This window comes from Bombyx mori, chromosome 5 (genome assembly GCF_030269925.1).
Source record: "Bombyx mori chromosome 5, ASM3026992v2".
NCBI lineage: Eukaryota > Metazoa > Arthropoda > Insecta > Lepidoptera > Bombycidae > Bombyx > Bombyx mori.
The window spans coordinates 2,113,347-2,140,595 of NC_085111.1; the positions used below are offsets into that span (position 1 = coordinate 2,113,347).

General features: G+C 36.8%; 1 long non-coding RNA gene and 1 other non-coding gene across 2 annotated transcripts; both read left to right on the forward strand.

Annotated features, from left to right (window-relative positions):
• Positions 1 to 2,515: 2,515 nt before the first annotated feature.
• Positions 2,516 to 26,587, forward strand: LOC119628553 (uncharacterized). The gene is made up of 2 exons (XR_009973122.1): positions 2,516 to 2,813; positions 25,728 to 26,587. It is a non-coding gene; the product is annotated as an uncharacterized LOC119628553 (long non-coding RNA).
• On the forward strand, positions 25,888 to 25,977 carry Mir9a (microRNA mir-9a). The gene has a single exon (NR_107236.1). It is a non-coding gene; the product is annotated as a microRNA mir-9a (primary transcript).
• Positions 26,588 to 27,249: the final 662 nt, after the last annotated feature.

Here is a 27,249-nt window from a genome sequence, read left to right on the forward strand (position 1 = left end):
AGAATTGGTTTGTTGAGATTTTGTTGATGTAGAGTAAGATGTGACTCAAAAGCTTGAAGTCACGAACTGTTAAAAAAAAGTCCAATCAGAAGATGCTAATATGATAATGTAAAAAAATATATAACATATTTATAATGATATCAAATACTCCAGACAATAAAAGACTTAACTGTGTTTTCTGTAATATTAATACAAAAACATTTTTTTTTTTTTTATTGCACTTGTAGGCAGACGAGCATACGGCCCACCTGATGGTGAGTGGTTACCGTCGCTCATGGACTTCAGCAATGCCAGGGGCAGAGCCAAGCCGCTGCCTACCGCTTAATACTCTCCATAAGCCTCGTTTGAAGAAGGACATGTCATAGCGCTCGGGAAACACCGTGGAGGGGAGCTCATTCCATAGCCGGATGGTGCGTGGCAAAAAAGATCTCTGGAAGCGCACTGTGGATGACCGCAGTGGCTCCAGGTAGTATGGATGAACTCTACTCCGGTGGCGGGCGGTGCGGTGGTAAAAACGAGATGCCGGTATCATCTCGAATAATTCCTCAGAGCACTCCCCATGGAACATACGGTACAAAATACAGAGGGAACCGAAGTCCCTCCGCAGACCCAGAGGTTCCAAACGATCCGAGAGAATGGGATTATCGACAATCCGAACGGCCCTCTTCTGTAGGGAGTCAAATGGAAGAAGCTGGTATTTGGGAGCCCCGGCCCAGAGATGGGAGCAGTACTCCACACTCCACATTTAAAGCCCTTAATATCAACTTTATTTAAATTCATATTTTAAACAATATTATTATGTTATGTAAGATTGAATTAGTCTCTTCATTGAATGACTGGTGAGTGAACTTGTCTAACAAAAAATCTTTTTAAAACTAAACAGGTTTTATCTTACATATTGTTTAGTTAGATTATCACATATTATTTAGTTTAAAATTTTTGATCAACATTTCGAGTATAAAATGATTGAGGAATTTTATTCATGATAAGAATACTTATTTAATATATCTTCAAATTTAATTTGGAAGGGTCTTGCTATAGCGTAGTGTTACGCCACAGTAATTGCTTATATAGTAAACTACTTCATGAGGCAGACGCGGAAAAGATGTTTCTAGTTTCTTAATTCTTTAGCAGTTCCTTCGCGGAGAATCGTTTACTCTGAATACAAAACAAGAATCATAATGTACCATAAAGCCCCATACAATTTAATGAATGAATCCTGGAAAAATACGCGAAAGAATCGCGGTGGCAACCCTTGTCTGGTTTTGGCGGAAGCGGTGGAACTGCATTCCATTGTTTATCTCGAAATGGCCGGCGCATACTCAGGCATTCGCATCGATTCATTAAATACCTATAGCTTTCACGACGCGACCCGTACAAGGATAGTCGTTAAGCGCTGTCTTTTTATTTTAAAACTCGGCAATGTTAATTTAAAGATGTTTTACGAGAAACGTGGCGTTCGCTTGTCGATGCCGTGCTAGCTCACTGGGGCTTACATTAAACTCCTACTTATGCGATGCGGGGTTGCATAAATTAAACTAACTCCAAGACGAGGCCTAAAAATATCAACCAGAACAGAGTTTAACCCGTGAAAGCAGGTTTGGAGCTATTCCGAGACGTAAGCTCTTTACGAAACTGGTTTATCTCGACAAGTAATTTAGAGAACAAAATAACGCTTCACGTTTCCCGGTGAATGGCAACACAAGTAATGTTATTATCATAGTTGAGAAATAGTAAGCACAAACGTAAAATTCTGTTGATGTAACCTTGAGACGAGGTGCCAACTACGGCGAGCTCGTGTATGGAAAACATATTATTGGCGGTTAAGAAAACCGGTTCTTTCAGTACCGTGGGACCGCCTGAAGAGACAGGACGTTATTTACTCAAAATTAGTGCATGAAATTGTGGACGAAACGTTCGCGAAATCTCGACGTGACCAAAACCGGTCCCGGCCCGTTCGAAGAAAGCCGCCATTGTGCGGCGGCCATTACTAAATTTCGGCCATATTTGTTTCGAGACGCAAAAACGCGGCAAAAGTGAACGTTCCTTGTCTTATACGCAGACCTGCGAAACGCGGCCTTTACTCCGTATTCGTTTTCTAAGCCCGTGATTTTCATTTATATTTAACGGACATTACGAATGTACATAATGTATCTGTCGCTACATGTCAAAAGACTGGTAATGACGTTTAGACATATAACATGGAATCGACGAATCAGCGAGTCGCTGGTATTTGCTCTGTTAATTAAAAACTCGCTAAAGTGTTATGAGCTCGGCATTCTTAATTAAATTAAGCCTTTAGCATCTTTAAATCAGTTGTTAATCATACAGGGCACTAAAGTTAGAGCATCCCGTTTAAGGGCTATAAAACGAGATGATCGTTATTTTGAATGTTGCGTGGCCAGGATTGGTCGTCGGGGCGGCGGACGGTACGTGGCGACCGCCTCCGCTTACGCCTATGTCCGAGGCCGGGTCATCGGCAGCGGTGACGTCAGCGAGGCTGCGGCGCGCCAATGGGGCGGTGGCAGCGGAGACGCAAGGGGCAGCGCCAGTCGACAGCGCAGGTCGCTCGCGCAGTACACGTACCGCATTCCGCGCGCCGCACGATTGCTCCAGCTTGGCAGACTGCAGCGCGCTCGCGTCTCACTTGAGGCCTTTTTCTGTGTCCGTGCCGATTATAATCGAAAAAGGTCCCAAGCGAAGTTGAAAGTTTATGTTTTAGTCAGTCGCCAAGTTCGATTAATCGTGCGGCCCGCGATCCGGCGCCGGCACCCGGATGCGAAAACGCATCGCCCTCACAACGAAACCTTTAGGTGAGTTTCCTTAAATTATTTTATACATGACAGTCTAGATTGGCCAAGAGCCGTCTAGATCAGATTCGGGGGCCGGTTTGACTTAACTAGTGTTGTAAGTCGGCGGACCGAACGCCTAATTAGACGAATTAATCTAAATTGTGTATCTACCGTGTAATTTCGCGTTTTATGTTCAAGTTTTTTTTTTTGTGTGTGCTAAGCTTGCGTCATTCCGATAGTCAGTCCACGATGTGAGAAAAGCGTGTTCTGAATAATATCGTGCCATTTTGTTCGATTTAGGAGTTTTTTTTTGCCATATTAAATGATTTGGCCGTTTTTCCTTCTCGAAATTTTCCTCATTTTAGCAAATAACTTAGTTTGAAATCTTTGTTGGTTTGATATGCCTTTATAATAAAAATTGGCGATAATATTGTTAACTTGTTTTCGTGTGTAATGGTAAGAATAATGCCATAAAATGATTTGCGCGCTTAGAGATTCTTTCGTGAGTCGTTTCTGGAAATATTCTTTAATGATATTTTTTATTATAATTATTTTTTGGAATAATTACATTCTATTTATTTTTGCGATTTGTATATTTCTAACTTACTAATTTCCTGAAAATCTTTGAACTGATTTAAATAAAAACATTACTTTTTTTTTTTTAAATAAAATACTCAACTGCTTAATAACAATTTTTAACTGATCTCTAATCACAATTCACCGATGAATATGAAAGTAGGTAAAATGTCAGTCACAAAAAAAAAACAGTTAAGCGATTATATGCTCTAAACAAAGACGATAAATGCGATTATCCTAAAATGAAACGTAAGGTAATGTGTGGTTTTTTTTTGTGCGCCGCCGTATCCGGGTTCGATGTATTAGGAACGGCCGCCCACGCAGCCTTGACCGGCGCGATCTCACTCCGTGAACTCACCAAGTTCTCCGAGAGGGTAGATTTAATTTTTTTTTTTATATTCTAATTCATTTTTTAGAGCCCCTAGGCTCTAGTCTAGTCTTTTTATATTGGTGTTACGGCTCTATAGAGTAACCGCTCTTTAAGCAGTAAGGAATTTTTCTTCGAGCTAAAAGGAGCTATGTAATAATAGTTTTAACTCATCTCAACTCAACGAGTCCTTAAAATGGGAGGTACAGGGAGGAGGGATTAGGTAAAAAGCAATATCAAGTATTGGGAAAGTGAATGTGTATTGCGAACAGGATAGTATATGGGCAGGGCGCCGGCTTAGTGGTATCGTGCGTGTGCCTCTGAAACATGAGGTACTAGTTCGAGACGAGCTTCGTAATAGGATGATTGTTTTTTGGAAATACACAACTATACGTAATCGGTGTGTTTTAGTAGTGTAAAGGCTCCGGTAAGCGGTGGTAATATGGTGGTAACTAAACTGTAAGCTAAACTTTTCATTTATTTTAGCATTAAAAATCTCGCGCTAAGGTTATTGGTATGAAAATTGAATAAAAATTCCGTTTTAATTAAAATTAATAGTTAATGGCTTTTTTTTGTATTAGCTTCAACGACACGCCGTAGTAATGTTTTTGCTAGTACTTAAATTCGTTTTTCTAAATATCAACGTTATTTTCTATTATATTTTTCGGTTTTGTTCTGTTAGATTAATCCGAAATTGCAGTATTTTTGAATAAAATATACATTTTATTAATATTTTCAACGTCACAATATTTGTTACGTATTTAATTAAATGTGAAAGAACAAATAAAAACTATTTTAATTCTTTTTTGGAACAATAAAATAATAGGAATTTTATTTAATATAGATAAAGTAGTGTTAGAGTAAGTTACATGAAGCGCGTTGATGTCTTCTGTTCTAAAGGGCTCGATTCCCACATTAGTGACAGTTCTAGTGTATTTTCCCAAATTGTCATGTCAAATTTGATGTTTCAATGACTAGCGTCTTGAGTCGGTATGGTTGGAAGGGCTCTGGTCAAATTATAGAATATTTATGCGAATATTATAATTAAAATGTAGTTTCAAATTTACTGGTAAATAAATTCACTAAATACTTGTGGATATTAATATCGCTAAGAAAATTGTCTTAAATAAATCACAGAATAGCTTATTTTTATTGCGATTATATGCATATGAACCATGTGATAACCAGTGGTCGCCGTCGCTTGCGGACATCAGCAGTGGCAGAGGCAAAGTTGCTGTCCGCTGTCTCTTTTAACAATTTCAGATAAAAATAGTTTTTTAAAAATTTATCAAAATTCGCTTATCTGGAAGCGTCCTCTTTGATCGAAATTTTAGACATAGGTGGCGCCATCCCAATAATTCACTACGCATCCTATTATTTATTGCGAGTCTTGTGTAAGAGAAACATTTTTCTTGAACATCTGTCATTTATTAAGTGTTTAATTTCGACACATTCGCTTTTTTTGGATTGAAAGCTTCGTTCCGTGCGTAGCTGGAATAGCTCTTTAGGCTACCACTGAATAGGTAGGGAAAAGTTTTGAAAGCTTCTGACTCACTCTTAATTATACATATAGTCGAATATTTATAGAAATTTGTTGGGCTTCGTTAGCGCCATAGCAACTGTTACAACCGATCCGAAACGAAAGATAGAATTACCGGTTTTTTGGGCGGGGTTTTGCCTGAGGCCCGGAGGTCAGTCTGTTTTAGTCAGAACTCCTAGCTCCTACCAATAAAACGAAACGGTTTTCTTAATTTAAATTACTAAAGTAATAAATAATAATTTTTTTAGGGATTTTATGACCTGGTAACTAAGATCTTTAAGTCATGTTTTATATTAATTTATATTCTTATTTTTATGAAAAATGATAATATAAAGTGAAATGAAGATGATTAATTTGATACATTAATCAACTGGGATGAGATTAAATGAAATTAGATGAGATGATATGGCATGAAATATAATATCAGTAAAATGGTGGTCATTTACTGTGATTTTTCCAGTGGACTTTTCGGAGGATCCCGAAACAAATATTACCAAACTTCATATAGCATTATACCTTTTTTTTTAAAACCCTAACTTACTAAAGGTTTCATTGGTTTTTCAAAACTCACATGTCACTAAACTTTCCATTTTGTTTATAAAATATAATTTAACATTATTTATTTCTAAACGAAAATGTTTGAAATTGTAGTTTTATATATTTTACTTTAAATTAATTTTTAAATATTCGTTTTGTAGCTGTCATAAAGTATGATACTAAAGGCTTGCTGTTAGATACATTATTCATATGAGCCACGAATTATATCGTAAATGTTATGGTCGATGATTATGCTGTAAAATCTTTGTGCGAACGGCTCTCGCTTTGTAAAGAAACTACTAAAATACTAGTATATAGGGTTTAGAATTTATAACCAAATCCCTTTGTCTGCAAAAAAAATATTCCTTTGCCTAAATTATTCTCGCTTTGTGAAGGAACTATTAAAACCCTAGTATATAGGGTTTGGAGTTTATACCCGAATCCCTTTGTCTGCAAAAAAATATTCCTTTGCCTAAATTATTTGACATGAATACTGTCATTTTTAATCAGATAAGACTTTTGATACTTTATAGGTCTATGCTTTTGATTGAAAACGTTTTGACGCGAATACTGAGTAACTATTGTTCTCTGGGCTCGTTGAAAACTTCTTCTTCATTAAGTACTTATCAGGTACATCTTCATTTTAATCAGAGAACATAATTATTAATCTAAAATGTAATTTCATCGTTAGGCGCCATTTTCTTAAAGTTTTAGTAGCATAATCTGGTGTTGCCATGTATTTATAAACGTGATTCAGAAAAATGTAGCTCAATTTGTTTTGTTTGGCAAATATAATTAGTACAAATACCTTGTCGTAATAACACCTTAGTCGTTCTAGTTAGCAGTGGTTAAATTCTTTTAAAAAATTATTTCTAAATAACGTTCTATTTTTTTTTTTTTTTTATTGCTTAGATGGGTGGACGAGCTCACAGTCCACCTGGTGTTAAGTGGTTACTGGAGCCCATAGACATCCACAACGTAAATGCGCCACCCACCTTAATAATAGCTTCAGTTTTTCAATGAGATTTTGTCGCTTAGCTATCTGCGTCCCTTAAAGATACAAAGTGGAAATCTTAATTATACCCTTAGTAAGGGCTGTCATACCGAAACGCATTTTTCTTATTGCTTAGATGAATAAACGAGGCCACGGTCCGTCTGATGTTAAATGGTTACCCGTGCTGGCTCTTTAAGCGCCTTACCACCGCTGTACTGGCTTGTGACAGTTAGCCTTTGCAACGAGGAATCTATGCAAGAATATTCTGGGCACGGATATGGAGTGTATTCAGTGCACTGATGGTTATTTGTTAATATAGTCACTAGTGTACGTAAGACTGTTTCGTTTCTCAGTAACCGCGTGATACTCCTCGTGTAAGAATGTGCCCGGGTAGGGTAACCATTATTTTTATTGAAAGGGACATTTTTATTTTTTAAACTATATGTGTAGGTGATAAAAAATTAGCTTAAATCAAATAGATGTTGCAATCCAAAAGTCAAAAGAATTTTAGTAAAAATTGTTCTTTAAAAGTTATAATATAGCTTAAGCACCGCACCGAAATACAGCTATATCATATAAAGAAATACCCCGAAAAATCTAAATATGTTGATACTTCGCTCCAGTTGACAACAATTCAGAACTGTGTAGTAATATAAACAGCATAGTAACGCGTTGCATAGTGTGTTACGCCAAGGGCAACGCTTATGGTTTTAGAGGACAAGCAGACAAAGAAAGTATTTCAAAATTATACCATTTAGAGGAAGAGGTGAACCTAAGAAGCAATGGATGGATTGCGTGAAAGGCGATTTGTGTAAGAAAGGAGTGAGTGAAGAAATGGTATATGATAGAGGAGTATGAAAGGAGAAAATATGATGCGCCGACCCCAGGTGTCTGGGAGTAGGGCAGGAGAATGACGATGACCAAATGCAAATTAAAGCCATGTTTTGAATGTCTCTAGAAATTATCTAACTTAAGAGCCAAGAGTATGTCCTTCTTTTTTTTGCATGTCACATGAATGGACGCATCAAATAAGGCGAATGAAAGTGTGATGCTTATTCGCCAAAACTCCTTTTTAAAATCTCGTGCCGGTGGTAGATTCTGCGAAGCATTGCTCTTACTAGGGCCAGAGTTAGCATCACTCCCGGTTAGAGCCCCGTAAGCTCACCTACACGTCAAGGAGAAGCTGAAATAGCCTCTCAAGGCTATCAGCATAGGTAGGAAATAAAAAAAAAACCGACATTAGCGTAACAAAACTTATTTTATTCAGAATAATTTGCCAAAGACTAATACTACTATTGCTGCGAAATACGAAAAATAAAAATCGACCGCATTTTAATAAAAGTAATGTACTACACTGGTCTTAATACATATAACAGGCGAGTCGTTAACCGCGTTTCGTCAGATAGATTCAATTTACCCAAGAGAACGTTTCCATTGTTCAATGCTAACTGTATTTTCGTTAGTGGAACTTAAGAATTAGTCAGTTCTTCATTTACATAAGCATTGACCGTGAATTCTCGTGTGAACGCTGGCGAGCGTCGGAGCGTGCAGCGCCCCCTATGCATCAAGTTTTATTAGTTGTGTCCAAATTAAATTAAAACCGCCGAGATTCTATATTCGTATGAGAGTTTTTTTTTTTTTTTGCATGAACCATTTTGTTCTTCGCTTAAGTCGTAGGCTTTTGATGCCGCGTAATATTAAATTATTTTGAGTGCTCCTTGTGTATTAGACAATTACAGTGTTAATGATATTCAAAAAAGTCGCGGTGTCCTTTTTTGATTCATTATCATGATTTATGATACTGTTTTTTGATCTCAGATTTCAAAACTTCTGACCCCGCATTGCGAGTGCTTTTCTTAACATAAATGCCACGCCACGTCCATTAATAATTAACGTAGTTATTATAAAATAGTCAAATATTGCCAGTATGTCAAGACTTCCGACACCCAGGGTCTGTTATTCAAAGCGACGGTGAATTGGATAGTGCTGTGAGGCACAGAACTGACGCAGGATGGATATGATAGAAGAGTATGGAAGGAAAAAACATGTTGTGCCGACCCCAGGCGACTAGGAGAAGGGCAGGATAATGATGATAATCATAAAATAGTCAATTAATAATTTGGAAAACGTTTCCAATTTTTATTTCTTAAGGCCGTGAGCTCACTACGTACTACATACATATTTACATCATTCTATAAAAATATCCTAAGAATTTTCGAATTTTGGTGATTCTAGTCACAAGGATTAATATACAATTAGTAGGGCCGTCACGAACAAACACGCTCGACTGAATATAAGTTGAATACAATAAGTTGAGTATTAGATTAGTATTTCACGATTTTGGAATGTTTGTCCTTATCAATGCTGTCCTTATTGGATGAAACTTAATTTACCCGAAAAATGATTTTGAAAATTCGGAGCCTAAAAAAGTTCTGAAGTAATTGCAAGAGAAATATGGGTTTGTTTTGCGACCTCAATTTGGCTGAGTTTTAATTAATTAATTCTGTCTTCCGTGACCACGAAAACTGTTCAATATTCAAAATGTCGGAAATTATAAATCGATTAAAATTATTGGAAACGTGCTTGTTAACGTTTCCTACTACAAGCCGAAGATCTTCCGTATCCGGTCCGTGTGTTTAAATTCAGAACTCGCATACATATGTACATATTAGTCGCTTTCAAGGGCAATTAAATTTTCTAGGTTATACTTATATTTAAAGTATCGAATTTATTCCACAAAGGGGCAAAGGTATTCCCGTTTTAGTGCCTATGATTAAAAATTACTTTCAAAATGGATGTTTGATTTGAAATACCAAAACAACCAGTGTGAATAGGGAAGAGAATAATTGAATTTAAATACGCATTAAAAGGCTGGCTTACATAAGTATTTAGAAGGGATGGTCTCTCTTTTTTATTTAAAGAGATTTTTTTTTATTCGCGGTCATGAATATTTTCGTAATTATTGAGCATAACGTCATCATTATCTGACGAGAAACGCATACAAAACTCCCTTAATTAACAAAAAAAAATAAATGGTACAATAAACAAATCACGCATGATCATCTGTTACCAAATTAGGATACCCTGTGTTATGAGTACCATAGACTGACTGACACACATACTTATATACGTTCAAATATGAACATATTTAGATAACAAATACCCAGACAAAGAGCAAACAAATCTGATCGTAGCACGGATGTTTGCCCAATTTAAGAATCGAACCATTAACCCTTGGCAGAAAATTCAGGCGCGCTAATTACTATACCACCGATTCAGTTATTTCTCATAATATATTACAGTAGTTTCGTTGATTTATCTTTTCGAGACATTAAAAATATCGTGAACAACCTAAGAGCTGGTACAAATGCACCGTGATCTAAAAGTGCTGGGTACATACTAATATTTCTCTGCGTCCATAGTTCTCTATAAGAGCTCATATTCATCATTATAAACAACACGACCGTGTGCCATTCTCGGACTATTGCGTCTAAAGTTTGATTTCTTAGCTCTGAATTGTTCAATGTAACGTTTTGTATTATATTGTTACGCCGGTAAGAGTAACGCCATCTATCGCCGAATAGTCAAACGAATCTCGAGCGTTCTAGGTGCCACTAGATCCCTTGTACATAGAAATTGCAAAAATTACGTACACAAGTGACTATGAAATACCGTATAATAATTCTAAACGTTAGCCAACCTTAGAATTCGTTCGAGTTGGTGTTTTATTTGTGTTCGAATATGAAGTGGCGTTTCTCAATCGTGAACTGTCTCGTCTGTTATTACCCTATCTATAGTTTATTCTGAAACTCATGGTTATTTAATTATTTTTTTTATTTCTCGGGCTTAACTCAGTAAAAGAGCCACAGCTGTGTTATTTCCTCATATGAGTAATGGAGGTGAGATCATAATTAAATTAGTACCGTTGCTATTCTATTTTTTGAAGTATCTTGAATTTTCGTATCCTCCACTAGACCCTTATTGTTTTTTTAATCGTCTGCTGATCGGACAATGTAAACTGAAGTAATTACCTAGTCAGGTCATAAGTATTGTCATACAGTAAAAACTTTTCTTTTAGAATGCTGGCCACAAAAAAGTTTATTGAATTCGAATTTCGAATTGTTCATGAAAATAAAAATAGTATACATTTAGAATTTTACTCATTTTTAAATATGGAGTGGACGCTTAAGAGAAGACCGTGTTGCAGTTATTGCGTTGCATCGTTGCGGTTACGCGCCAATTCAAATTTTTAACATACTGTAAAATTTGAATACAACCAAAAGATTCGTTTATCGTACCATCAAACGATACAATGAAGACTCTAGTGTAGATGACAGGTTAAGAAGTGGTCGCCCTCGGTCTGTTAGGACTCCAGCAGTGATAAAAGCTGTGAAGGCGCGAATTCAAAGAAATCCCAAACGTAAGCAGAAACTGTTGGCCCTTCAGATGGGGTTAAGCAGAACCACGGTGAAAAGGGTGTTAAATGAAGACTTAGGGCTTCGGGCATATCGAAGAAAAACAGGACATCGTTTGAATGCTCGTCTAATGGACCTGAGACGTCGTAAAAAATATGTGCACATATTATGTCTATTGTTTAACGAATCGAATCCCGCAAAAGCAGCATCACAGTTTAATTACTGGGAACTCATCAGTGACACTGAACTATAAACGTTTAGTGTCTTCTAGAGAACCAACGACTACCTGCTCGTAAACATTTTAAAAGGCTTTTGAAATGTTATTTCTCAGAGCGATCCCTCTCCGGGGACTTTGAAGAATTTCTACGAACAAAAGGCATGAGCTCTCAGAGATTCGAGGGCTGGTAATAAAAGTGGTGTCTGTTAGAAGGAACAGGTTCCATTGTATTGTGAATTACGCTTCACTTCGTACTTCAGTATGGAATTACCTGAGAGTTTTCTGAATTATTTTTTTAAAGTTAACTTTGTAAACAATATTACGTGTTTTTTGTTAAATATTTTTAACCTTTTCCGATGACTTAGGTAGTTCATTAAATTAGAATTACATAGTTCTAGATTCGAGATAAAAAATCAATTACTAATTGGACAAGGTCTTTTACTGGTGGTAGGACCTCTTCAGATTCCGCGCGGGTAGGTACCACCGCCCTGTCTATTTCTGTCGTGAAGCAGAAATGCGTTTCGGTTTGAAGGGTGGCGCAGCTGTTGTAGCTATACTGAGACCTTAGAACTTCTATCTCAAGGTGAGTGGCGCATTTACGTTGTAGATGTCTATGGGTTCCAGTAACCAATTAACACCAGGTGTGCTGTGAGCTCGTCCACCCAACTAAGCAATAAAAAAAAAGTGTTTAGTGTTTGATGCAGTGGCATCAGGCAGTAGAATTATATATCTATTAGCGCATAACATCTGCCCACAGTAATGATACCGAATGACGACCATGACCACTCTGACAAGAGCGATACGACAAAGAAGAAGATCACAAACATCTTCACATAATGCATTTGGATAACTGGACTTTTGACTGTTTGAATATCAATCGTTATTTCTTCAAATATGATTTGTATCGAGCCCTTAACAGTAGGCAGTAGCATATCTTTGCAATAGGAAGTGTTGATATCAACCCACTGAGTTTCTAGCACGATCTTCTCAGTGGGTCGCGATTCCGATCCGGCGGTAGATTTAGCGAAGTACTATTTCACAGAGAGACACTCTTGAGACGAACCATGTACATACGCGTCTATTTTGGAATTCATTATATATTATATAGGATTAGGTAACTCATCCATAGAACTTTGTTACTATAGAGGCGAATAAAAATAGAAATTTGACAGAACATTGAAGTTAACTTAAATAAAATAAATAATTATAATTATAAATAAATATTTACTAACAATCACGCCACGTTGACGCCACTGGTCCCGTGATAAGTTCGTAAAGAACTTGTGTCACAGGTACCAGATAACGGAAATAAATGTAAGATTTTTATTATACACATACATATATTTAATATACATCCATAGCACTGAAAAAGACATTTTATATTTAACATACAAATATCTCCCTTGGCGGGATTCGAAGCCGCGACCCCCTTGTGCAGTGACCATGTCACTTACCACTACACCAGACGGCCGTTACGAATTAACGAACAATAACTTGAACTTACAACATTCTCTCTGCGTTGGCGTTTCAAAAGGAACGCGAGTTGTATACTGATAATCATTACTCCGCGTCACAACAACGCGTACCTTTAAATGTAATCATTAATCTCAGGCGAACAATACGACACTTTACTTACTGGTAATAGGATCTCTTGTGAGTCCGCACGGGTAGGTACCACCGCCCCGCCTATTTCTGCCGTGAAGCAGTAATGCGTTTCGGTTTGAAGGGTAGGGCAGCCGTTGTAACTATACTGAGACCTTAGAACTTATATCTCAAGGTGTGTGGCGCATTTACGTTGTAGATGTCTATGGGTTCCAGTAACCACTTAACACCGGGTGGGCTGTGAGCTCGTTCACACATCTAGGCAATAAAAAAATAAAAATAAAAATATTTATCACTATATATTTATATATTTTTATATCTATGTGTAAGATGCCGTTGTCATAAACGCATTTCTTACTTTGACGTTACGTCACAAGACATTGGCATCTACATATATTGTTGTGTCTATGATCTCCGGAAACTGCTAGAATATGTTTGTTCATTACGGGTTAATATTGAATAGTCTAATGTCTATAGACGCTTTGTTTTTAAATTATTCGTAACATGAAAATTTAAAACAGTATCTTGTCTGTGTTTTGCAGCTTAATTGAACATGAACATGAAGTCAGCGTCAGAACGGTACTTTGATAAGGCTATGCGTTATGATAATCGCCTTGTCGTTGCCGCCGCTGATTACTCCCCCCCCTAATCTTGATCACGCAGGAACAATTTACCGTCGACGCCCAAACACGTCCTTAAGGATCCATCAGATCTAATAACCCTTGCATTAGACGCCTACAGCTCTAATACTAGGAACAGACTTAGGTACCCCAGTGACCGTATTCGTCGAGCTCGGCAAAGATTTCGACGTGCAACCTAACCCGCATCAGCTCGCTGAGTTTCTCGCCGGACCTTCTTAGCGGGTCGCGATTCCGATATGGTAGTCGATTCCTTCGCGAAGCAGCTACGCTTGAGTTGTTAGATCTCCTTTGGACGCGCTCGGGTAGCTGTTAGGAAATCTCACCCCTCCTGACTGAGCCCTTGCTCGCCCTGTCTTGCTGAAACTGGAAAGATCTCCGGATCACCAGTAATCCCTCGATCATAATAAAAGCATAATAAGTTTCTTCTAAATTAGCTATCGAGGGCTTTTTACTATTCAACTTTTTTTATTCCTACTCCAAGTATATTGGTGATATAATTTGAAAATAATCAAACCCCGAGTTGTCTTGTCTAATCTTCTCAATGGCAAGACTGCATTCCATATAGGTACTAAACCATTCACCCAATCATCCTCACGTAGAACTATGTAAAACACTTTCTTACCTTAAGCGCTTCCTAAACTATCTACTACAAATGTTATTATTGCTAATAACTCATTAGGCATCACAGGGCGCTTGCACTAACGGGAATATTACTACCGCGGGGAAACATGACGAACTGTAAGATTAATTATTACCATTATTCCAAAGAAACTGAGACTGACCACGTGTCTCAAGGTGTTCTATGGGCGCCGATAGTCGCTTAACACCAGGAGAGAAGAAAAATTTTTTGTACCGAAACCTCAAAATAACCATAAAAACTCCGAAAAATAAAAAAAAAAATGTACCGAGCCGGCCCAAAGACGGTTTCGACCAATTAATTCGAAGATCGGACCGGATCGCAGGTACCTTATCTTTTCCCCCTTCGCAGGTAACTGATGCGTACATCACCTGTCCAGGCACTTGACCCCTGTCCGTTCGTCGGATTTCCCCTCGGAATATTTCACATCGTACCGGTGTAGGAGGCGAAGGAGCTCACCGTAAACCGGTCGTTAGTCTTGTGCAGCCACCTGCATGGAATACACGTTTCTTCTCAGTGTCCCGACTATTGATCAAGTGGTTTATTGTGTTGGAGGCATCTGTCTGTGTGTTCGAGGTAATATTCAATATATTTTTTTCTATCGCATTATTATAATACCTTTTTGTGTCGCGGATTTTGGACGCTTCGTTTTTTGTATAAACGTGACGTGTCACTAAATTTAGACTCTTTGTGACGGACCGTTCGTCTTGAAATCATTGCTTTTGTGTCTTTATAATCTTATCCTTGGTTTACTAAATGATCTATGACATTTTATTGGGTCTCATGATATTCCTGGGTACATATTCATTCGTGTTCCCCCGTCTACACAATTTTGTGTATGGATTTGTAACACGGACCCCATTCATATCCTATTCAGATATCTTCCTTTGATTGCCCCACGGTACCTTCAAAAACACCTGTGGCTTCGCTTCTGTGAATAAAAAAGTCGGGTTTTTATCGCGTAACGACAAGAGCGGCGTCATAATTATCATAATTCTGTTTTAATTAAAGAACAATTATTGCAGTCAATGTTGCGATAGCACGCGGCTTGTGTAGGTATTAAAGAAATGAATGAATTCTATTGGTGAGAATAATGAATGGAAAGTTTAAGTGTTAATGCTAGCGGGAAACGTTTTGTATTTTTTACGCCTAAAATATTGACGCGTTTCTTCAATAAAATTATTTAATACAACGTTTTTGTTGGTCTAATGTGCTAACTGTCAAAGCCACGTGTTCGAATCACATACGAAAGTAAATATTTAATGCTTAAAGAAGACAGAGTAGCTAGCTTTACTTTATTTTCTAACTTAAGTTTGCGAAATCCGACATTACTACTATCCTTAATACTAATTTATGGCAAATAAATTTCTCGTATAGTCTTAAACGGTCGCGTTTCGAATGATTGTCAAACGAAATTAGTTTCCGTAGAACGTTTACGATGCCTGTTCTTGTTTTTGTTCACATTCGAACAACAAGCAACTGATTAACGTTTCAAACTGAAGAATAAACGTAAGAGCCTTCGTTTACGAACCTTAAAAATACTTCAAAATTATAGGCCATTTCGTGAACTTTGTTCTTGTTGAGTACTCCTGTTATTTGTACAGTGTACAGTCATTTAAATGGTGAGCATATGTTTGTACTGTCATCCTGCGTACTTGTTCCCTAGTACAGAAACAATATTATTATTCATTGGGATTACTAATGCTACAAGGTGCACGGCTGCGGTATAAGGCAATTATGCGTGATCTTAGGTGCCTTTTTTCGCCAATAGCAACTTGTCTTGCGTTCGAATGTAACCATAAATATAAATTCTTCTTTATGTAGTCTTTAAGCTTATCAATAGATTTAGGTATCGTGGATTCCATTCATAAATACCTTGTAGGAATTAAAGATAAATATCCATCGGTGCGTGCTCTTCCAGAGTATCAGAGTCCGTTAATAATATTTTAAAATCATAACTATAATAGTTCCATCCATGCATAAATCCGCACTACAAGCAATATCTATTGATTGAGAGTTCACTGTTCACTTGATTTAAGTATGTTGTTATAAGAAAAAAAAAAATACTTTGTACCAATTTTCTTCCCTACCCTATCTTCTACCCCTACCCTTTCTTCCCTCCCTATTATTCGCTGGTAGCCTAAGGGCCTATTTCAGCTACGCCCGAACGTGTTTATAACAACATCAGTAATGCCAACTGTCAAATCAAAACGCCAGTAGTAAAACCACGTCCTTACTTGCAGACCTATCAATGCAGACAGTCGTATTCTATGATAATGGATTATGAATACATCGGGGCTCGTACTACGAATTCTACGTTATTGAATACAAAACGATCTTCGTTGATACGTTTTTGAAATTTTAATAGATCACGTGACGCGATTTTTGAATGAGGTCCATTGGGCTGGGGGTATTTCGAACGTTTTGTTTGAGAATAATGTTACAGTTGACATTTTTTTTTCTTTTTTTGTTGCCATTGTAGGCAGACGAGCATACGGCCCACCGTCGCTCATGGACGTCAGCAATACGAGGGGCAGAGCCAAGCTGCTGCCTACCGTAAATTAATTTCATTGGGTGATTTACGTTGATTAGCGTATTTTCTCGGGTTATACTTGGAAGCTGGTAGTATGTTTTAAGAGAAATGATTGCGTCGATCGCCAATACATTGAAAACTAGTCAAATCGCGTTTTTGGCTACTTTAATTTGGAATTAAGTTAACATTGAAAATAAATCACACGAGAGCTCAACATACATTAGTTTTTGAAAGTGGGAAAATGTTATGCGTTGCTCTTTTACAATCATTTAAGTCTAATCTTTAGATTAAACTTAAAAATCTGCATCAAAATCAGTAAAAGTAATAATACAAAAAAAATGTTTCATCTTTAAATTATTATACTAAAAGTAATAAATGTTTTTTTTTTATTGCTTAGATGGGTGGTCGAGCTCACAGCCCACCTGGTATTTAAGTGGTTACTGAAGCCCATAGACATCTACAACGTAAATGCGCCACCCACCTTAAGATATAAGTTCTGAAGTCTCAAGTATAGTTATAACGGCTTCAAACTGAAACGCGTTACTGCTTCACGGCAGAAATAGGCAGGGCGGTGGTACCTACCCGTGCGGACTCACAAGAGGTCCTACCACCAGTACCTAACGACAGTAATATTACATTAGACATATTCTCGTACAATCAGTAACAAACTAAAGACATCGTGAAACAGAGGTAAGTTCTTGGAAGCTACGCGTATATCACGCATACGAGAGAAGTAAAATTATTGATGTCCAAATACCAAACCAGATTTATTGATCAAGTATATTTTTTGTCAATAATTTATACTGCCATCTATTTAGTCCGTCGGATTGTCAAAACGAGTATTAACGTGGGAAAATACCTAAGAGTTCTTCTTAATACCTGAATTCACATTCTTAATTTGTCATACATATTAATTAATAAAAATATTTTTCGCTTTACAAATTGATATACGAGTATGTACGTTGTGCGATTTTTTTAATTTATTTTTAAACGTTAAAATAACACGAAATTTTGCATAAATAAATAATATCGATATTAACTTTAATATCGACGCTCAAAACACGGATATATGTAGTATGATTACTGCGACAGTACAGCGTTTTAATTTAAAAATAATATGAACGAATGGCATTTATCGCAAGCAGATTTTTTTTTCCTACCTGATTGTGAATAGCCTAGAGGCTGTTCCGACTACGCGCGGCTTAGTACGTGAGCTCACGGGGCTCAACCTGGGAGGTCTTGTTAACACTAGCTCCAGTAAGAGCAGTGCTTCGCTAAATCTAATACCGGATCGGAATGGCGACCCGCTGAGAAGATCCGACGAGAAACTCAGTGGGTTGTGTCTATAGACAAGGTTGGAAGTCGAACTCTTGGCATGTCTTGGCAGGTTGCAGTTTGACGAAAACCGTGAGAGTGGATTTGCAGCATCTAACAAGTTTTGGTTATGGCCACGAAGGCTTTTTCGAAGAACCGTTCTGACGCTGTATTCTAAATACCTATGTGGGCCGAATGTCGAGATCTTTAATAAAATTTACATTCCTCAAACGGATATATTAATCGAAGTATATTGAAGATAGTCAGTTGAATTCACAAATCATTTCCGCAATAAAGTAATTTAATGTCAAATATGACTAATTATTTCCGTTATTATTGATGTTAAGACGTTGTTAGATTGGTACGAGATGATATTATGTCCTATTTATTTCTACGTGAAGCTGTCTGTCATTCTGCCCTGAAGGGCTGGATGATAATTATTAAAGCAAATCTATCATATTTTAAAGTCAGTCAGTCACTTGCATTGCATTGATTCAGGAGGCACGCACTAAAAAATTTTGTTCTACCGTAATACAGAGCCGATATCGGAAAATTGATTCAATCAAAAACTTCTCGTCGAATAACCGAGAGGCTGAGATCAAAGATATTCTTTTGTTCCCCTTCGTTACCGCTCCTTAACGTGCCTAAGTGAAATTGTTCGTGTGTCGGCTTTGATCCGACCTTCGAAATCGAGTTATGGCTCAAATCGATTTTGCTTCACGAAAACGAATCTTCGGTAACTGATCAGAATCGATAACGACGTCCGTTTAAAGAAACACTATTATTTATTTATTTTAAATCGGAACTAAATTTCGTTTTTAATAAATCGATTATTCTAAACTCGATTCGGGAAAATTCAAATTTAAATGTCACAGGAGTTCTTATTTTACGTCCTTTTGGTGTTCTGAATCTTTCAACAAATAGGCAGTCCTATTAGACGAGTAATAATACTATGAAACTGTAAATAATATTTTGATGTTGTAAATTATAAAATAAGTTTTAATTTATTTTCATATATTATTTTAGGTGCAAAATTTTTTCATGTGCTAGGCTTACCACAAAATTACTTATTTAATTATTTCATTGCTCATTTCGGCACACCTTACTGCATATTAAATTGCCATAGCCACGTGTTATCTTACAATAATACATTCATTTGAAATGTTGCAACCAAAATCTATATTTTCTAATCTTAAGTAATTGACTAAAATGATTATTATGTTTTTAACATTATAAATCACGAGAGAGGGTGTCTCTAGTAACAAATTATCATAATTTATGCTATAAATAAAAGTTAGTAATTAAACTGTTTGAAGGAAAATACTCATAAAAACACACACACACAAAACCGCAACATACCAACACAACATAGATTACGACAATAATAAATGTAAAAAACAAGACAATGTGTAGTTTTAAAATCGGCAATCAAAAGCCTCAATTCTCAACTCAGAGAGCTCCATCTGCGATTGAATAAGCCATTACGAGAGTTTCAAATGTAATTACCACGGTCCCGACAAGGAGAAGGCGACTCCGGTATAGAACCATTATTGGCCTATATATTGGCCAGGCGCTGTCAACCGATTGATTGCTTTTGCCTGAATGCAGTTTGATCGCCGAGCTTTTGAAGTTACCTTCGATTCGAATCGCCTTCGTATCGTGTATTGATTTCGTTTTGATTGTAAGGAATTACCTGGCCTCAGCTTGTTTGTTTGGCTCGTTATGTGCTATATATACGTAATGGCGTTGATTTGAAATAATCCACGCTACGATCGGACGAATGCCAAACCTTTAATACAATACTGACCAAAAACATGATCATTGTAACTTGAAATGTTTTAGTTAAGACCGGGAGTGACTGTAATCGGAATAAACGTACTTAATGTAATAACTTAAAACATACTTTTGAATGTATATCAACGGATCACCTTAAATTGGTCTTTATCAAATACGTGCTCTATTTTTATAAATATTCAGATAAGTTGCAAACACGGTATAATAATATAAAAGTTGTTTAATCTTAATCTTCTGAATTCAAAACAAGTCATCAATATCGGTAAACTTGTTTTTTTTTGACTAGCAACATACCAAATAACCAATATTGAGCCAAGTCACAAACAACATCGTTGTATGTTTATATTTTATATTAAATTAAATGTTTACACCCACTGACGCACACTTGTGTATCAATTTTATGTTAATTGTATAATAAAACTGTAGCATTACTTATAATTTATATATAAGAATCTATATTAAAATTAGATATATTCATATTTAAAAAACTAAAGATTGTTTTTTGGGTGACCGTACATCATTCCTTTTTTTCGATTATTTGAATCATATCAAGTAGTCTTCATTTCAGGTCTAGAAACACAAAATATTTCGTGGCATTACGACTCCAAATTTTGTATTCCGAAACTAGATTTTATTAATCCGTTCGCATTGTGTTTCTGAGTTGTGTCACGCGCAAGCAAATGTCGTTTCTGACCTCGACATGACACAGTCGTGACCGGGAGAGATCTAGATAGCCTAGCCCATAAAACCGTTGCCTGAACTGGTTTTGAACAAGACTGTTCTCGGAGGCTCCGACGATCCAGTTCAATCTAGATGCCGGTTTCGTGACGCCATTTTGAAATAAGAATCGTAGTGCTTTTTTTGTGACTGACAATTACTTTATTGGTTTTTTTTATGGTTGAGGATTACTGGTGGCCCGGAGGCCTTTCCAGTTTCACAAAGACAGGTGGGCGAGTAATTGCTCACCCAGGAGGGGTGGGATTTGCTAACATCTACCCGAGCGTCTCCAAAGGAGATTTAACAACTCAAGAGTAGCTGCTTCGCGAATGAATTTACTACCGCGAATCGCGACCCGCTGAGAAACTCATCGGGCTGATGTTTAGGTTAGGTTGCACGTCGAGCTCTTTACCAAGTTCGATAAGTATGATTACCGGGGTCCCTAAGCCTGCTCCTAGTGTTAGAGCTAAAGGCGTCTAATGCAAGGGTTATTGGGTCTGAGAGAACCATAAGGACATGTCTAGGGCGACGACGTTGACTGGCTCCTGCATGATCAGGATTCGGGGAGTAGCCAGCGGCGGCAACGATAAGGCGATTATCATGACGATTACATTATCGAAGTAAACTTTATTAATTATTGCTTTTAAGAGAATTTATTTATTTATTTGATAGGCACACAATACACATTACAAGATAAAAAGATATACAATAAATAAGAAAAAGTAAAAAATCTGGCTTGTAATATAAGCTGTGTGCGCTCACGACTAAACAAGACATTCATAGATAGAAGCGGGTAGTAACATTTGAAAATTGTTTCTAATACAATATTATTCACAATACCACCTAACATTTACATTGTGAAACGGCTCAGACAATGAGTCAAAACGTAAACGCGTCGGTTCGTTCACATCACGTCTGCACAAGGCGTTTCCGACGAAGGACCACAAAAACACTTTATTCAAACACCGTTCTTACGCGTGAATACAAATTAAAGTCGTGTCCGACGAAACGCGATTCGTATCGTGTGATTGTGAACGCACTTCACAATGTATGAAGGACGAAATGCGTAACGCTTAGGAACGTGACGTCCGCTTAGGATCTGTTACTGACCAGCTTCGTGCCCGGATTGCAGCGGAATATAAGGTCGTATATTTACATGTTTTTTTTTTTATCACGATTAAAAGTTTCGAGAAGTAAAAATGTAGTCTAACCCTAAGTAAATATTAAACAGGATCTTTGAAGGCGTCTTTATCGTTTGCTATTGATGAAAAATATAATTTTAATGATTGAATTACATTAACGACTATCTGAGTCCCGCGATGTTGCGACAATAACTGCGGTTGACACCGCAGGGCGAAGCTAGTCTAAAAAAAAGTAGCTTATATGACTCCTTATATCACCAGCTACCTATCAGTGAAAGTCCCGTCAAAATCGGTCCAGCCGTTCCAGAGATTAGAATTAAAAAAATATATATTTTGGTATATGTATTGTGTATACGTACTTACGCATTTAGTAATAAGTGGTTATTTTATTATTACAAACAGACACTCGAATTTTATTTATTTGTATAGATTAATTTGGCGCGTGACGCGATCTTCTTTATCATTAAAAAAAAAAAAAATGTTCATCTATATTTATTTGCAAATCTAAATGGATATTCGATCAATCCACGCGTCCTTTAAGCGTGTTTGTGGAAAATCTTAGAACACTCAACTCGGAAACAAGTTTGCGTTTTTATTAGCCAACAGCGTTTACGAGGTGACAAAATTCGAGTTTCCATGTAACTCACAAACGCGAATTAGCATTTCGATTTGTGTGTATTCAAAATAAGTTGGTTTGTTGAATATCAAGAAATATTGTTAATTTTTGTTTGTTATTGCTATCACGTTCGTTCGACGACATTTCGTGGCGTTGACCAGTGTTGCTGTTTTCTTGTGAAAATCATGATTATATTGTAATTAGCTGGTTCTTTTCTCAGATTTAGTTCACAATAATGATATGATCGAAATATAAACACCATTAATTGAGAGAGTCTTCATTAAGAGTCCAAAAATTATCTCAAAAATATTTTACGCTTTTCAAGATGGCCGACCTATTATTTATTTGCTCATCCCTATTTTTGTGATCAGTGCTGTGGGTTTATCTGAATTATTGTCAAAGTATGCTATTTGCTATTATATATGTGGACATGTTTCGACAAAATTTGACTAGATAAACATACAATGTAGTTCAACAATTTACCATCCAGAAAAAATGGCGGCCATCTTGTGCGAAATATTCATGCATTGTAAATTTTATACGAAAAGTATGAAATATATCTTTCTATAAATTTTTTTTATTGCTTAGATGAGTGGACGAGCTCACAGCCTACCTAGTGTTAAGTGGTTACTGGAGCCCATAGTCATCTACGACAGAAATGCGCCACCCACCTTGAGTTCTAGGGTCTCAGTATAGTTACAACGGCTGCCCCACCCTTCAAACCGAAACGCATTACTGCTTCACGGCAGAAATAGGCAGGGTGATGGTGCCTGCCCGTCCTGACTCACAAGAGGTCCTACCACCAGTGAAAAATATTATATTTATACCAGTATATTTATATACGTTTCTCACCAGAATATTTCTCCGACGATCTAATTGAATGTCTACATGTGATTCACTTCTTAGAAAAAAAAACAAACATTTGACGTTTTTGATTGGTAAATTTATGCGGAAACCTTCTACGTTCGACAGCGCTGAGTTTGTAGGAAAACTTTCGAGTTAACAAACACTTTGTTTACGACGAAGGCCGTTGCCGCAGCCTTGCCGGCTCGTGACCGACGAGTTTTACCTTTTTACAATATTATGTCACTCTAGACGAGATCACGAATTTCCCCTAGTTTATTTACGGAGCGTCCGGCTGTGAACGAGGTTAGAATTTTTTTTTGTTTGAATTTGATTCGTTTTTCGTCATTTCGCTTTTGAAAACGACGAAATTAAAATATACACTCAAACTGGTAGTAGGACCACTTGTGAGTCCGCGCGGGTAGGTACCACCACCCTGCCTATTTCGGCCGTGAAGCAGTGATGCGTTTCGGTTTGAAGGGTGGGCCAGCCGTTGTAACTATACTGAGATCTTAGAACTTATATCTCAAGGTGTGTGGCGCATTTACATTGTAGATGTCTATGGGCTCCAGTAACCACTTAACATCAGGTGGGCTGTGAGCTCGTCCACCCATCTAAGCAATAAAAAAAAACTTATTTTATTCAAAGATGTTCAATGTATTTTAATTCACACTAAAATTGTATCGTACATCATAATTAATGTGGTGAAGAAGGAAAATTGACCAATGACAAGCGTTCTGGGTCGCCATTTCCTTTACAGCCACCTCCGCTGTCACGTGCATCATATCCACAATAACCCGAGCTCTTATATACAAAAGATTCTGTATAAACACATCAACGTGGGTGGAAAATGACGGCTCTTTATATACTGGCTGTCGTTTTTCACATAACCGTGTATTAGCCTAAACAAACAATTCTAAGAAACGGCCAGTCACATTGTCTGACGAATATCTTTACACAATTCATTTGCAGCGGACTGTGGGTTTAAGTACGTTTTTTGTGGCTACAAATATTAGAAGGTTGTTCCCCTGAGTTGTGAGAGAAGTAAACATAGAATTCAATTACGTATTAACATTAATTGTTAGTGAAATAACCTGTGAATTATCAAAACAAATCAAAACATTTTGGATCAAAATTTCATAAAATGTGGCTGCAATCTTAATTGTTTTCTTATATAATTTCTAACCCTTTTGTAATTACCGATGGTACAATATTTTCTACCTCGCCCTAGTGAAAGACACAGCGCTGTTTCTGCAGTGAATCAAACTTGAGTCCGCTTTTTCCAGCCATTATATATGTGAACTTTGCGTGTGTGGCCATTGATATTGTTGGTTGGTATATTGTTGGGACATTGTTGGTTGGACATTGGCATGGTTCGCCAGCGTAAGCTACTCCAGTAATTTGTATTTTTTTTAGCATAGGTGGTTCGACGATCTTACAGCCCACCTGGTGTTAAGTGGTTAACGGAGCCCATAGACATCTATAACGTAAATGCCGCCAACCACCTCGAGATATGAGTTCTAAGGTATAGTTACAAAGGCTGCCCTTCAAACCGAAACGCATTACTGCTTCACAGCAGATATAGGCAGGGTGATGGTACCTAACCGTGCGGACTCACAAGAGGTCCTACCACCAGTAAATTGCTGTATAAATCTTAGTACCGTCCTTGGCGAGTTGAATTAAATTGAAAATCGCTTCGTGTCGTATTATTTGGATCACGAAACGTTTTCCAGAAACATCGATTTATTTCACTTTATCTTCTAAAACAAAGGGAAGACTGTAATTACTTGTTGCAAAGGTCCACAGTGTTCGCAACATTCCTTTTTTCCCTTTAATTTCGTCATTGGTTTCTCTTTAAGTATTATTACCTGAAAATAAATCCTCCTTCTTTCCCTTGACGGATTTTTTTCGCTTCACGCGAACGTGGCGCTCAGGTTACTTAAAGTATCCAGGGAGTTGTTTCAATTATTTTAATGAAGGTAGGTATTTAAAAAAAAAACTCTTAGTAATTTCACGGTGACTTTAAGTAGATTATAGTACTTATGTTTCTAAGGTACAATTCGTTAGGTACTGAAGTTTCGAATTCGAGATATATTCTCCTTATTCTAGACATTAAAAGCGTTATCGTCTATACTAATATTATAAAGAGGAAAGATTTGTTTGTTTATTTGTTTTGAATAGGCTTCGAAACTACTGAACCGATTTAAAAAATTCTTTCACTGTTGGAAAGCTACGTTATCCCTGGGTGACATAGGTTATATTTTTGATATTTTCAAAAAATTTTGGGATCTTTACTGAAACTCCAATAATGTAACCCAATGTGTAAAAAAATTACGTAAAATTATTTACATCGCGTGCGCTACTTCCCAAGCGAAGCCGGGGCGGGCCGCTAGTAAACTATAAACATAATTATAAAATAATTTTTAACAAAATAATATGTCACGTTTCAGGTCTCCGGCCAGTAGTACGAAGAATTTGAAAACATCATTGAGAAAAGTGAAAATGGAGTTAATTGAATAGAAAAAAAATATAACTATATCAAGAAGACGTCGAAAAGACAATGCTGAGTTCGACGAATAAATAGCAGCGGTGCTGTTTGAGTCAGCTGATAGTAGATTGGTTAATTATCTTTGGTTATCTAGCTGTATGAGTATTACTGACGTCATAAAGCTAGGTTACCGGAGTTAAGTGCCGTCTACAGCAACGGGCGTCGTCGCGTTCGCAAGAAGGAAACAGTCGCCGATCGAAGAATCACTACATAGTATAAAACAAAGTCGCTTTCTCTTTCCCTATATCTGTCTGTCCCTATGTATGCTTAAATCTTTAAAACTACGCAACGGATTTTGATGCGGTTTTTTTTAATAGATAGAGTGATTGAAGAGGAACGTTTATATGTATAATAACATCCATTAAATAGTGGAGAAGTCAATAATAAATTATAGTTTCCGAAGCGAAGCGAGGGCGGGTCGCTAGTAAAAAATAAATTATATTTTATTTTTAATCGAATTATGTCTAACCAGCTCTCGGATGTCTTGTTAAGCGTCTAATTTTATTTGTAACTTTATGCCTTGGAATACTATTTCTTGATGACGGCGGCATAAAGTCGGATATCCATTGCGAAGTTTTAAAATTACCATGTTCGACAATAACCACTGATATGATAGGATTTTGATTCATTTAATGTATTAAATATTCTTTTTTGTTTTGTTGATAACATTTTTATGATAGCTGTAAAGAATACTTGAGAAAAAATGGTGTTTAAATGTTTTGAAAGCAAAAAACTTTTTAAATACATATTTTCAAAATGTTTTGTTTATGTTTGTAAATGTTTTGAAGATACAACGCGTGTAGTAGTAGTTTAAAAAAAGAAATTTGATAATGAACAGAGCCGAAAACAGCACATAACTATTCTTTGTCTTTGCCTATTTATTTATTGATAACTAGCTGACCCAGCAGACTTCGTAGTGCCTCAATAGATAAATAAAAGACCTAACTTTTGTATAAAATAAACTTAAAACAAACCAAAGGAATCCGTCCGACGGGGGACACATCAAAGGGAAAACAAAATTGTCATTTTTATTTAATTTCGAGTATTTTCATATATATTTACCTTTTAAACCTTCTCTGGACTTCCACAAATAATTCAAGACCAAAATTAGCCAAATCGGTCCAGCCGTTCTCGAGTTTTAGCGAGACTAACGAACAGCAATTCATTTTTATATATATAGATTAGTTGTGAAAAACCTACAGAGATAACCATTCTTAGGATAGGGTTTAGTTTATAAATTGATATAAAAAATCAAAGCAGACGTCGAAAATATACGAGTCTGAAAATATGAATTACTGAATTGATAACCTTTTTTTTTTAAGTCTGTTCTAAAATATTTTATACTGTTACTATAGAGATTTGTACCCCGGAATGGCTTGCTATCATGCTCTCACAATGCAGTCATGATTTTTTTTATTGCTTAG